Here is a 13,217-nt window from a genome sequence, read left to right as displayed (position 1 = left end):
CCTTTCAATTCCCTGATGACTTTTGGGGAGAGGAGGACCGTTGTCCAAACATAGGTGTAGAATGGTTTTGTAGGGTAGATTTCTGGTTCACTAGACCTTGTACAGAAGTTTAACTTTCAAGTGTGTAAGTGCCATGAATGCTGATTCTTCTTCAGACGGTGAAGGCACAATCTTTTTGAAAGTGCTTGAAAAACATGAAGCATTAGAGGGAGAGAGAAGATATTAGACTTATGTTAGAAAAGCTGAACTCTTGTCTAAAGAGCATTCTTTTCTCCCCATCCGCCCCTCCTATTTTCTGCTGTTGTAATGAATTTCATAGAAAGAATGGACCCAGTAAGCTAGTTCCATGCCTCCAATTTCTGTTCTGGTTTTCATCAGTGAGTTTTTGGTAAGATCATAAAGAGGGCAAAGGTATTTTGTGATCAACCTTCACATTTCCTATTATATCATGTCGAATATTTCCACTCTTTTGAAAAAAAAAGTTCAGTGCTTTAAAAAAAAAAAGTGGCTATCCAGGCCTCTGTTCCATTTTGTTAGCAAAACCAGATTTTGCTTAACTGTGCCTCTATTTTTGAACTTACAGGTTGTTTCCAATTTTTCTCTTATACATATTGTGCTGCTATGGAGATTCTTTTTTAGCAAACTTTGATTTTTCTTTACGGATATTTTCTTTGGGGATTTGTGTTCAAAAGTAAGATTCCTAGGCCAAAGGTAATGGACTTTTTTTTTGTTTGTTTGTTTTACATTTTTGTAGAACTCTTTTCATGGTTAAAAGTATGTTTGTTCTTTACTCCATCCTCATAACCACTGAATTTTACAATGTTTTTCATTTTCCTCCTTCCCCTAAGATGAAAAACATTCCTTTTTTTTAAATCCCATGGTACCCTCTGGGTTTGCCTTTTGTAAGTTAGGATCAATTTTAATATGTTTAGGTCATCATTTTTGCCTTGCATTTTTCTATTCTGTTTTAAAAGCATACCTTGCCAGCCTCTTCATTTTATAGATAAGCAAATTGGAGCTCAGAGAGATACAGGCTTTTCCCATGATTATACAGTGCTTTAGATTATTAGCTACAGATTTGGAATTAGAACTCAGGTTTCTGATACTTAATTTAGTGATGATGCTAATGATGATTAAAAAAAAACATTATGGAGTAACACAGGGAAGAATATGAGCTAGCCTACCTGTCCATGTGTCTTGTGACAAGTCTATCTTAGAACTGGTCTTTATTTCCCACTTAGCACCATGGCTTTTGTGTTATTAGACACATTTGGGAATTGGTGACTCTAAGGCACGGCTTGCTTGGTGACTCAGACAGTAAGGAATCTGCCTACAGTGCAGGAGACCTGGGTTCTATCCTTGAGTCAGAAAGATCCCCTGGAGAAGTGAATGGCCACCCACTCCAGTATTCTTGGCTGAAGAATTACATGGCCAGAGGAGCCTGGCAGGCTATAGTCCATGGGGTCCCCCTGTGATTAAAAAATATCTCCTGATGATTGTTACCATGAGTATTTTTTGTGCATACCTGTTTACAAGCAGAAATTTAGGGCTTTTGAAAATAATATTTAGTCTCAAATATTTAACTTACACTCCACTGAACTAGAAAGAATCTCTTGTGGTAGCACATTACTTGAAAATAAAATAACTGAAGTCATAAATTTTCATTCTGTCACCAACGGTGCATCTGACACTAGGAAATAACAACCACACTGCGACATCACAGAGAGCATCTAGGCTGTTTTTAGTGTGGATGTTATGAGTGATTTTCCTGTATGTTTTGCACTGGTGGTCTGTATGCTTAGACATCTCGCTTAAGTAAACTCCTCCGACTCTGGTCAACATAAATAGCAACCTGCAATTACCAAGAAGCTCTTCAGTAATGCATTCAGACTCACCAACTCTGGGCAGCCCATGATGACTATTTTCAACTAGATAGAATTTGATTTAAATTAGTTTACTTACTGACTGAGGCTCCTCTCTGCATTAACACTCTGGGAGGAAGCTGTCATATGGTATCTTCAGATAACAGTACTGAAATCATTTTTATTATTTAGTAGGACTATACAACTGCACTACTTTTTTTAAAAAAATAATCTGACTGCTCATGTATGATATACATTACTTAATTTGGGAGTCAGCTATATCTTAAGCAGGTCTTCTTTGTTCCAGGCTTGTACTAATATGTTAGGAAACCTTGGCTTTTGTTTTAATTAGCCTTTTTCATTTTGACAGATCTTTTTTTTTATTGTTTTGTGTAAATGTCTTAAGATACTTAAAAGGTAGGGTTAGAAGCATCTTGTTTATACAGCCTTTTGCTAACTTTATGTGTGTGTGTTAGTCATTCAGTTGTGTTTGACTCTTTGAAACACCATGGACTGTAGCCCACCAGGCTCCTCTGTCCATGGGATTCTCCAGGCAAGAATATGGAGTGGGTTGTTATTCCCTACTCCAGGGGATCTTCCAACCCAGGGATTGAACCCGGGTCTTCCGTATTGCAAGCAGATTCTTTTATCATTTGAGTCACTGATTTCCAATTGTGAGAAAAAGGCGTTAAGTTTCCAGATGGTTCTCTTGGATATTGATGATAGGCTCTTAGGAGTTACAAATGAAACACAGCCATGTAGATTCTCCAGGGTGGAGAGCTTTTAATTTTAATACCTTGTGGCAGCTATTTTTTAAGAGCTATTAGGTATATAGTAAGATCAACATAAGAACTAAGAAATTTCATCCTTGCTCTCATCATAACCATTTAGACTTTATTTAATATTTGGCATTCTTTTACATCCCTTTTGATGTGATGTGTTTTAGGTCTAGGTTTCTCAGTGCAATCCTACAAACCAAGATAAGCCAGTTTGGGTGGTCACTTCTTTGTTTTAAGTCCTTTTGCAGTTATTTATGCCTTCAGTAATTTGGAGTAGCTGAGGTCTGCTGTCTCACAAAGTAGCAACCAGATCTGTGTTGAAGAAAGTCACACTTCACCTTATGCAAACGTGTTAACCAGCAGGCACTGAATGGTTTAAATATGCCCTCCTAAGATCTGAGGGCCCCTTTCTGTCTGTCCATTTAGGCTAAATAGTAAGCCTCTGGTGGGGAGTAGAAAATAAACACAATAAATAAGATTTACTTTCTGTTAGATGCTATGAAGAAAAATAAGACAGAGAAGGGAAATAGGAAGAATGTGTGGTTTTATTGTTTAAATAGGATGGTCAGGGGGAGTGTCATTGTATGGGAGACATTTGAGTAAGAATTGATATTGCAGGTGGCTCAAGTACTATAGATAACTGGGAGAGGAACATTCAGAATAACAGCGAACTGCAAATGCAAAGGCTGTGTGACATTTGTGTATCTTCTTTGAAGAAATGTCTGTTCAGGTCCTTTGCCCATATTTTAATTGTTTGGTTTTCATTTTAAAAGTTTTTTTTATATATATTCTGGATACTGGATCTTTATCAGATAGATGATTTGTAAATATTTCTCCCATTCTTTAGGCTGTCTTTTCATTTTCTTGACAATGTCCTTTTATGCACAAAAGTTTTTGACTTTGAAGACGTACAGCTTACCTGTTTTTCCTCTTGTTGCTCTTGCTTTTGGTGTCACATCTAAGAAACTGTTGCAAAATTCAAGGTCATAAAGATTTATTCCTATGTTTTCTTCTAAGATGTTTTATGATTTTAGGTCTATTTAGGTCACTGACCCGTTTTGAGTTCATTTTTGTATGTAGTAGGAGATAGAAGCCCTAAAGCCCCGAGACTTTATTCTCGGAATATATTTTGGCAATCGAGCTGGCAGAGTTTGATGGATTGGATGGATGGATGGATGGTGTGAGAAAAGAGGGGTCAAGGATGACTCTGTGATATTTGGTCCAAATCCTGTGAAGAATGTTAGTCACTGTGACGGGAATAATCAGGAGTTGGTTTGAGTGTGTGGAGATGAATGTCAAAGATAAATGAAGACATTTTGATATAGGTTTAGGGTTTAGTGGAGTGGTCTGGGCTGCAATGTGGGTAGTTCTAAGTGTATGAAGGACAGTCATGACCCAGGGTGAAATCACTAAAAGGATTTTCACTAAGTGTGAGGTAGAGCCCAAAGAAAGAAAGAAATGGTTTCATAGGGAGCCTTTCAGCACTCTGGGATTAGGAAGTCAGGATTAAGAGGCCGAATGGAGGTAAACAAGGTCCCACTGTATAGCACAGGGAACTATATTCAATATCCTGTTATAAACCATCATGGAAAAGAATATGATTGTCTGTATAGATGTTCATATGTGTATAACTGAATACTTTGCTGTGAAGTAGAAATTAACACAATGTTGTAAATAAACTCTACTTCAATAAAATAAGTTTTTAAAAAACCCCAAAGATTGGTTTTATGCCTTTATAAACATGATAGTGGGCATTTCCTGTAAAATATTTGGATATTTTTTGAGTAGGGTCTCAGATGTTTGGGATACATGGCTGTTAAAATTTTATACAGGAGCTGTTTCATCCCTTTACAGTTTTGATTTCTTAATTAAAAAAAAAAAAACATGGCTTTGCTGGGTCTTTGTTGCGGCATATGGGCTTGGTTGCCTTGCAGCATGTGAGCCTTAGTTCCCTGACTAGGAATCAAACCTGTGTCCCCTGCGCTGGAAGGAGGATTCTTAACCCTGGACCACCAGGGAAGTCCCCTATAATTTCTTGTCTTAAAGATACAATTCAAAAGACAAAAGACAGAGAGGTAATGAAGACTAAGAAAGAGTGAGCAGAGAAAGTTAGGAGAAAATTCAGTAGGATGTGGTACCTTCAAAGGCAAGTGAAGTTATATTTCAAAGGAGGGAGTGACCCTCTGTATCCCATGCTACTGAAGTGTCAGCTCAGATGAGGACTGATAATTCACCATGGATTTTGCAGCATGTTGGTAACTGGGTGAGTTCGATTCTGGTGTGTTCTATAGTTAGGTGGAGGCGGGAAGCTGGCCACAGATTGAGTTTTCCTTTAGAAGGACAAAGAGAAATTGAGTGGCAATTGAGGGGGAAGCAGATTCAACCGAGGATGGTGTTTTGGTTTTTTCTTTTTTTTTTTTTTTTGGTAGGGCAGAAATGGAGAATAGACTTGTGGCCACAGTGGGGGAAGGAGAGGTTGGGACAAATTGAAAGAGTAACATGAAAACATATAAATTACCATATATAAAATAGATAGCTAACTTGTCAGAAGCCAACAAAATTCTGTAAAGCAGTTACCCTTCAATTAAAAAATAAATGAATTAAAAAGTTAAATAGATAGCCAGCGAAATGTACTGTGTGACCCTGGGAGCTCAAATCAGGTGCTCCGTGACTACCTAGAGGGGTGGGATTGGGTCGGAGTTGGGAGGGAGTCTCAAGAGGAAGGGGGCACAGGTATACCTGTGGCTGATTCATGTTGATGTATGGCAGAAACCAACACAATATTGGGGAGCAATTATTCTCCAATTAAAAATTTAAAATAAAAACGAGGATGATTTTTAAGGATGGAGGAGTAACATCCCATGCAACATGGTTGCATGTTGATGGCAAAGACTCCAGTGGGGAGGGGAAAAGTGAAGGTGCAGAAGAGAGGAGATAATTACTAGGACAATATCCTGGAGTGGACTAGAGAAATGCGATCATGTGGGACTTAGAAATCTGTACTTAAGAAGAGCCGCACAGATGTTCTTATGTATCTACTTTTGGGAACCACTCTTGCACTTTTTGTTGAGTCACTCCTGAAAGGGTTTTAAAAATCCTCCCTTTCAGCTTGGTGATTTTATATCAGCAGAAGGTTTGCTCTTCAGAAATGGCAGCTAGGATAAAAATGAAACCCTTGTGGTGTTCAATGATGTAAACAGGGTTTTCATTGCTGGAGCATCCTTGACAGATGGTTATCCAGTTTCTGCGAGAATACCGCTGCTCGTCCCCTCCCCCCAGGAGGAAGAGATCATTCCTTTACAGAGTCTGCTCCGTCACCGAAGAGCTCTCACTGTTAAAAAGCGATTTTTGAAAAAGTTGAACTGAAGCATATGTTCCTAAAATCTTTACCCGCTGGTGCCTGTTTCGTCATTTGGCACCGCACCGAGCAGCGAGTGCGTTCTCTTTTCCTCTGAGGTCATTCATTTCATCATTTTTCGTTCGACAAGTATTTTTGGTCGTTCATCACATGCCAGGTATTTTTCAAGGAACAGGGCAATGCTGCTCAGCAAGACGGGCAAACTCCTTGCAGTGGAAACTTACCTTGAGAGATCCTTCAAATACTTGAGCATCATCACCTTTCCTAAAATCTCTGCCACAGGCTGCACATCAGACCGTTTCTTCAGTGGAGTTTGAACATTCTGGTTCACCCTTCCCTTTCAACCAGAGGAAAGTGAGCTTCCCTCCACGACTGAACGCACACCCTCTGAGCCCTGCCTGTGGTGTTGAGCCATCCTTCTTGCCTTTGGCTCAGATGCTGCACTAGACCAGCCCAGGGAGGACTTGGCGTTGTGCACCACTCCATCATCCTGTTGGCTCTTGTTAATAAGACTGTGGTTAACAAAAACTCGTGGGTGTTTTTCAGATGAACTGCTTACCATCTTGCACTTTAAAAAATGATTGTTGAACTCACATGTTAGACCTGTAAGTAGATTTTTTTTTTTTTTTTGCAAAAAGGCCCTAACATCAACACCATCTGGAGACCCCAGCTGGCAACCTAGACACATAGAAGCCCCAGCAGTCAATGCCAGTATTTGTTATAAATCCTTATTTGGACAGAGGGGCATATAACAACATCTGTAAGTTGTGGGTGACAATAGCTGCCAAATCAGTGGAGTAAACAACATACAGAAATGTATAGACACACAGATACACAGGCACACACACACACATTCTTTAAATTTTTAAATGATCAAAAAGTGTGGTTGATGAGTTTCAGCCTACAGCAACTTTGAGACAACGTTAAGATTTTATTTCAGTTCATGGTGTATGGTTTTCTTAAAATAGGGTTTCTCCATGTCAGGCAATGGAGAAAAGACCCATTGCAGACATTCAGTTCAGTTAAGTTTAGTTGCTCAGTTGTGTCTGACTCTTGGTGACCCCATGGACATGCCAGGCTTCCCTGTCTATCACCAACTCCCAGAGTTTGCTCAAACTCATGTCCATTGAGTCGGTGATGCCATCCAGCCATCTCATCCCCTGTCGTCCCCTTCTCCTCTTGCCTTCAGTCTTTCCCAGTATCAGGGTCTTTTCAAATGAGTCAACTCTTTGCATCAGGTGGCCAAAGTACTGGAGTTTCAGCTTCAGCATCAGTCCTTCCAATGAACACCCAGGACTGATCTCCTTTAGGATGGACTGGTTGGATCTCCTTGCAGTCCAAGGGACTCTGAAGAGTCTTCTCCAACACCACAGTTCAAAAGCATCAATTCTTCGGCGCTCAGCTTTCTTTATAGTCCAGCTCTCACATCCATACATGACTACTGGAAAAACCATAGCCTTGATTAGATGGACTTTTGTTGGCAAAGTAATGTCTTTGCTTTTTAATATGCTGTCTAGGTTGGTCATAGCATTCCTTCCAGGGAGTAAGCGTCTTTTAATTTCATGGCTGAAGTCACCATCTGCAGTGATTTTGGAGCCCCAAAAAATAAAGTCTGTCACTGTTTCCACTGTTTCCCCATCTATTTGCCATGAAGTTTTGGAACCGGATGCCATGATCTTAATTTTCTGAATGTGGAGTTTTAAGCCAACTTTTTCACTCTCCTCTTTCACTTTCATCAAGAGGTTCCTTAGTTCTTCTTCACTTTCTGCCGTAAGGATGATGTCATCTGTACTTCTGAGGTTATTGATATTTCTCCTGGCAGTCTTGATTCCAGCTTGTGCTTCATCCACCCAGCATTTCTCATGGGGAACTCTGCATATAAGTTAAATAAGCAGGGTGACAATATACAGCCTTGACGTACTCCTTTTCCTATTTGGAACCAGTGTGTTGTTCCATGTCCAGTTCTAATTGTTGTTTCCTGCTGCATACAGATTTCTCGAGGCAGGTCAGGTGGTCTGGTATTTCCATCTCTTTCAGAATTTTCCACAGTTTATTGTGATCCATTGCAGACATGTGTAGGTATAAATAACAAGAGATTTCGATCACCCCAGTTATTAGTGTTTGACATTCCTGCTGAAAAATGGATTTAACAAAAAATAGAAATCATCTATTTCTAAGAAGATGTATATCTTATTAAAGCATATCTATAGTTGTTATAACAAGTCTTCATTTGAGGACTTAGATCTGAGTAGATGGTTATCCCCTAAATTGATAGAACAGAAATGAACCTTCTATTGCATTTGGAGATGTGAACACTGGTTTTTTTTTGTTTGTTTTTTTATTAGTGTTTTTTGGACTTGGGTAACTCTGTGATTTGAACCCTGTCTCTCAGGATTCTCAAGTTTGCTCTTTTTAATTATTCCTCACTGAATCTTTTGTAGGGCACCCTGGTGAGGGTTTGCTCACTTGTAAGGGCCAAGTCACTGACACCTCATTCTATTATTTTTCTTTCTTCAATGTGACTGTTTTTCTTTCTACATTGTGGTTCCTTCTGTGGATGCTTTAGTTTGCTCTAATTTGGGGGAAAAATGTCTTTTAGGCTTTTTTTCCCCAAAATGGAAGCATCATCATACCCTGTTGTTTCAAGAGTGGAATTGAGAATGCCAGCCACTTTTGAAGACGGGTGTCTTTGCACTGGGCCATGCCTTCTTTATCCTTCATTGGAAAGACTGATGTTGAAGCTGAAACTCCAATAGCTTGGCCACCTTATGCGAAGAGCTGACTCATTTGAAAAGACCCTGCTGCTAGGAAAGATTGAGGGCAGGAGGAGAAGGGGACAACAGAGGATGAGATGGTTGGATGGCATCACCAACTCAATGGACATGGGTTTGGGTGGACTCTGGCAGTTGGTGATGGACAGGGAGGCCTGGTGTGCTGTGGTTCATGTGGTCTCAACGACTGAGCGACTGAACTGAACTGATGCCTCCTTTGGGCCTCACTCTAGCGGCCAGTCAGTCTTTGTGATGGAGGTGGTTTCTTCTCCCTGTAAGGTTCCCAGTCTATGAGGAAGTGTCCCTGTAACGTAGGAATTCATCAGATTTTAATCACTCTGCCTTCTAAGTTGACTGTTACATGGCTCTGCACTCTTCATATGCTCTTATTCTTTTGAGTGTAACTTTTGTTTCTAGTGTCTGTGTTAAAAAGTACAGGAGACTACTCCGCCAACCTTCTGTTTCTTTTAAAAAAAAAAAAAACAATATGATTAGTTTTCATACATTCAGGTTTTTACAGATGGACTCCAGGTGACTCTAATAAAGGTAGTCTCTGCCTGACTTCCATAGTTGGTCCATAGTGTGTATTTACATGACAGAGACATAGATCAGATGGTTTTAGAGGTGTTATATTTTGGAGATTGTACCTTGCCTCTTCTCTAGTGCTTTTTTTATGTAGAAGCCCACTTTCTGTCTTTGGAACAGATTTGGATCAACTTCTAAAATAGATGTTGATGAAACCTTTGTTCATGTTAACACTTGGAACATATCTGTGTCCACTATCATTATATTCTTGTTAGTTTTTGAATATCTGAATATTTAGTTTACCAGATGCTCAGATGAGGAGATTATTAAGTTCTAAAAAAGTGCTAATACATGGAGGACAAGGCTCTTCACTTATCTGGTAGAAAACAAACAAACAAAAAAAAACTTCATCACAGGAAATGGCCTGTAAGTTCTAATTCCTAGGGTCGAAATCTCTTGTCCTGGCCCCTTCATTCATTGGCTCATGTTATAGTCTAACCAAGGGTATTTCTGTCTGAGGGGAAGCCCCCGATAGGCTACGTTTGATCTTCCTCTGATATCAGTTGGCCTCCCCGAAGTTCTCCTTTCCCAGCTGCCCTTGACCTTATTGAGCTGTGCATTGAATGGTATTTTTCAAGCCCAACAAATAAGGGCAAGTTCATTATCACTTTTGTCTTTTATTTCAGAATTTCTTTGTAAATTAATTATTCTCAGGTTAACAGGTATTACAAATTTAACAGAGTGTTGATGTGGAAATTTTCAGAGCTAGGGGAGTATTTGTGTTCCCAACATGTATTCAGCAAATATTTGTTTTCTCTCCTGGCTAAGGAAGTCTGTCTGCATTACTTTGGAAAATACCAGAGCCCAGCTCACACTTATTACTTATGGTAGTGGGGAAACAGTCCCCATTTCTAGCAATTATTTAAATTATAAATGTTCCTTTGGAGCATTTCTGTGTGGTTTTAAAGGACAAAAATAAAGGGCTGCCTTCATGGGATGATTGGAGCAAAAATTTGACAGAGCTGAATATTTGTTCTCCTGATTCCTTTGTGAAATTAAATCCTGCAGATTTTCACATTATGCATATATGTAATTATTCCTTCAACTCAGTCACTTTGATTCACCATGGCGTCTTTTGTTGACTTGTCATCTATTCTGTCAATGTCAAAGACATTTATTAAAGCATCTTGTTGCGTTTATATTGTAGGAAAATGTTCCCTTATGAAGTAATCTCACACTGACTACTCAAACTGATGAAGCCCCAGTATGGTATTGTCACTTTACTAACGATTAGCAAATTAGTAGATGGCGTGAACTCTCAATCCCTATTAGTGCCACACTGTCAGAGTTTAGTAGTTTGATATTTAAATGCCCTAATGACTTAACCCATAAATCATAATTATAATTTATTATTTTCCTAGGCAACCATTTAAATAAGCAATTAAGAACAGGGTATATCCTTTGTTTTGCTGATTATTGATATATAATGTCTGGTGGTTGCAATATGCACATTTGGGTGAGGCTGTGTTGAAATGTATAAGAATCACCTTACCTTTGGTATTCAGATTGTTTGTTTATAAGTGTACTTTTTTTGTTTATAAGTGTATTTTTGTTGTTGTTCAGTCGCCAAGTCATGTCCGACTCTTCGAGACCCCATGGACTGTCTCTGTCCATTGAATTGGTGATGCCATCCAACCATCTCATCCTCTGTCGCCTCCTCCTCCTGCTCTCAGCCTTTCCCAGCATCAGAGTCTTTTCCTATGAGTCAGCTCTTTGCATCAGGTGGTGAGAGAACTGGAGCTTCAGCGTCAGTCCATCCAAAGAGTATTCAGGGTTGATTTCCTTTAAGATTGTCTGGTTTAACCTCCTTGCTTTCCCGGGGACTCTCATGAGTCTTCTCCAGCACTGCAGCTCGAAAGCCTGAATTCTTAAGTGCTCTGCTTTTTTTATGGTCCAGCTCTCACATCCGTACATGACAACTGGAAAAACCATAGCCTTGACTATTACCGACTTTTGTCAGCAGAGTGATGCCTTTGCTTTTTACATTTGCATAAAATGTGTTATACTTCTTGAGAAATTTCATAAATATCATATTGATTGCCCAAAATTCCAAGGGACAGCTAAGATGGGGTGCATCTGGGGGTGCGGAAGGGGAGCATTTCTATGTTCATGTAATGAAACTGAGTTCACAAAGCTGAGGTGACTCACTGTAAGAGTAATGAGTGGCTGGAGGTAGTCTGTATATTGTCTTCTGATTTCTGTCCCTTGCACAGAGTCCTTCCTCTCTGGCTCATGAGAGCAGTGCTTCCCAGAAAGCCTGCTTCAGGTGGAGCATTTTGTGCCCCTTCAGCTCTCTCACTTCCCCCTGCATGTGCCAGAATACACTTACTTATCTGGGGTTTTAAAGTCCTTGTTGCCAGTCAAGATGCACAAGGTCCATTGTCTCAACCTCTCTTTTCCAAAATGACCACAAATCACTACCCAGCATACTGTATGCCCCAGAATGTTTTCTACTTAAGAAATAGAAATTCATTGCTGTGGAAGATGAGAGAAGATGTAGGTAGTCCACATAAAGCCCCATCTTGGTTTTGCCAGATGTGGCTCGTAGGGGAGAAATTGACAAATCTTTTATTCTCCCAGAGTACGTGCTGTGAAGTGAAGATCTAGTGTGTGAGAGCTCTAGACAGCATCAGAAGACTGTATAAAAGCAAAAGTTTCCAAGGCTCTATAATGATAATATGTGATGCTCAGTCATGTCCAACTCTTTGTGGCGCCCTGAACTGCAGACTCTTCTGCCCATGGAAATTCCAGGCAAGAATACTTGAGTGGGTTGCCATTTCCTTCTCTAGAGGATCTTCCTGATCCAGGGATCAAACTCAGGTCTCCTACATTGGCAGGTGGATTCCTTGCCACAAGTGCCACCTGGCAAGCCCAGTAATGATAATAGATTTTTAAAATTTATCAAATGTCTGCATGTTCCAGGTGCTTAATAGACACTTTCGTTTCTACTTATGTTGCAGGTAAGGAAATTCAGATGCAGACAGTTTAAAGTGATTTCCCCAAGGTGTTCCCTTAGCAAGTGGTGGCACCAGGGGTTGAGTCTGGGTCAGTGGGATGTCCGCTCCCATGATCTTTCTGATGAACCATGCTGCCTCCATAGGGTGTGCTGAAAAGTCAGGTCAGTGAGGGACCAGACGCAGCAGGGATGAGGTATTGGAGGAGGCATACTTGAGAATATGCTTTGCAGAGTGGCATTTTGGATAGATAAGGAGGCAATAGTTAAGGGGTGTGTGTCTGAGATCAGATGGACATGGGAGGAAGATTTTTATTGGCGAAAACATCCCAAAATGTAGACTGATGGGACAAAAGTGAAAGTGTTAGTTGCACAGTGTTAGTCCGACTCTTTGTGATCCCCATGTCCCATCTGGGCTTCCCTGGTAGCTCAGATGGTTAAGAATCTGCCTGCAATGTGAGAGACCCGGGTTTGATTCCTGGGTTGGAAAGATCCTCTGGAGAAGGGAATGGCAACCCAATCCAGTATGCTTGCCTGGAGAATCCTCATGGACAGAGGAGCGTGGCAGGCTACAGTCCATGGGGTTGCAAAGAGTTGGATATGACTGAGCAACTAACGCTTATACACTTATCCCGTCTCAAAGACCCTTGAGTTTGAGCGAGGAACTGAGCTGGCTCTTGAGGTGGGAGTCATCCAGTGATGGCAGGAGAATTAGGTGATTATGGACTCTGGAGAGGACCATCTGGATGAAGCAGACTTGAAAAGCTGTAAACAGTAGGTGAATAAAGTTGTGCAAATCAGTTGTGTGGTTGGCATCATAGTGGCCTTTCCTGAGATTCATTCCTCGATTACTGTGCAGTTCATTGATTTAGAAGCTTGATTCACCTACAATTCTAGGGACAAGACATC

General features: G+C 40.3%; 1 protein-coding gene across 1 annotated transcript in view; it reads left to right on the top strand.

Annotated features, from left to right (window-relative positions):
• CDH2 (cadherin 2) overlaps positions 1-13,217 on the top strand; it is a 248,326-nt gene that overhangs the window by 41,963 nt on the left and 193,146 nt on the right. The window lies entirely within an intron of this gene.

The sequence above is a fragment of the Odocoileus virginianus genome, chromosome 22 (genome assembly GCF_023699985.2).
Source record: "Odocoileus virginianus isolate 20LAN1187 ecotype Illinois chromosome 22, Ovbor_1.2, whole genome shotgun sequence".
NCBI classification, from domain to species: domain Eukaryota; kingdom Metazoa; phylum Chordata; class Mammalia; order Artiodactyla; family Cervidae; genus Odocoileus; species Odocoileus virginianus.
Note: the sequence above shows the minus strand (reverse complement) of the source record. Positions and strands in the feature narration are given on the sequence as shown.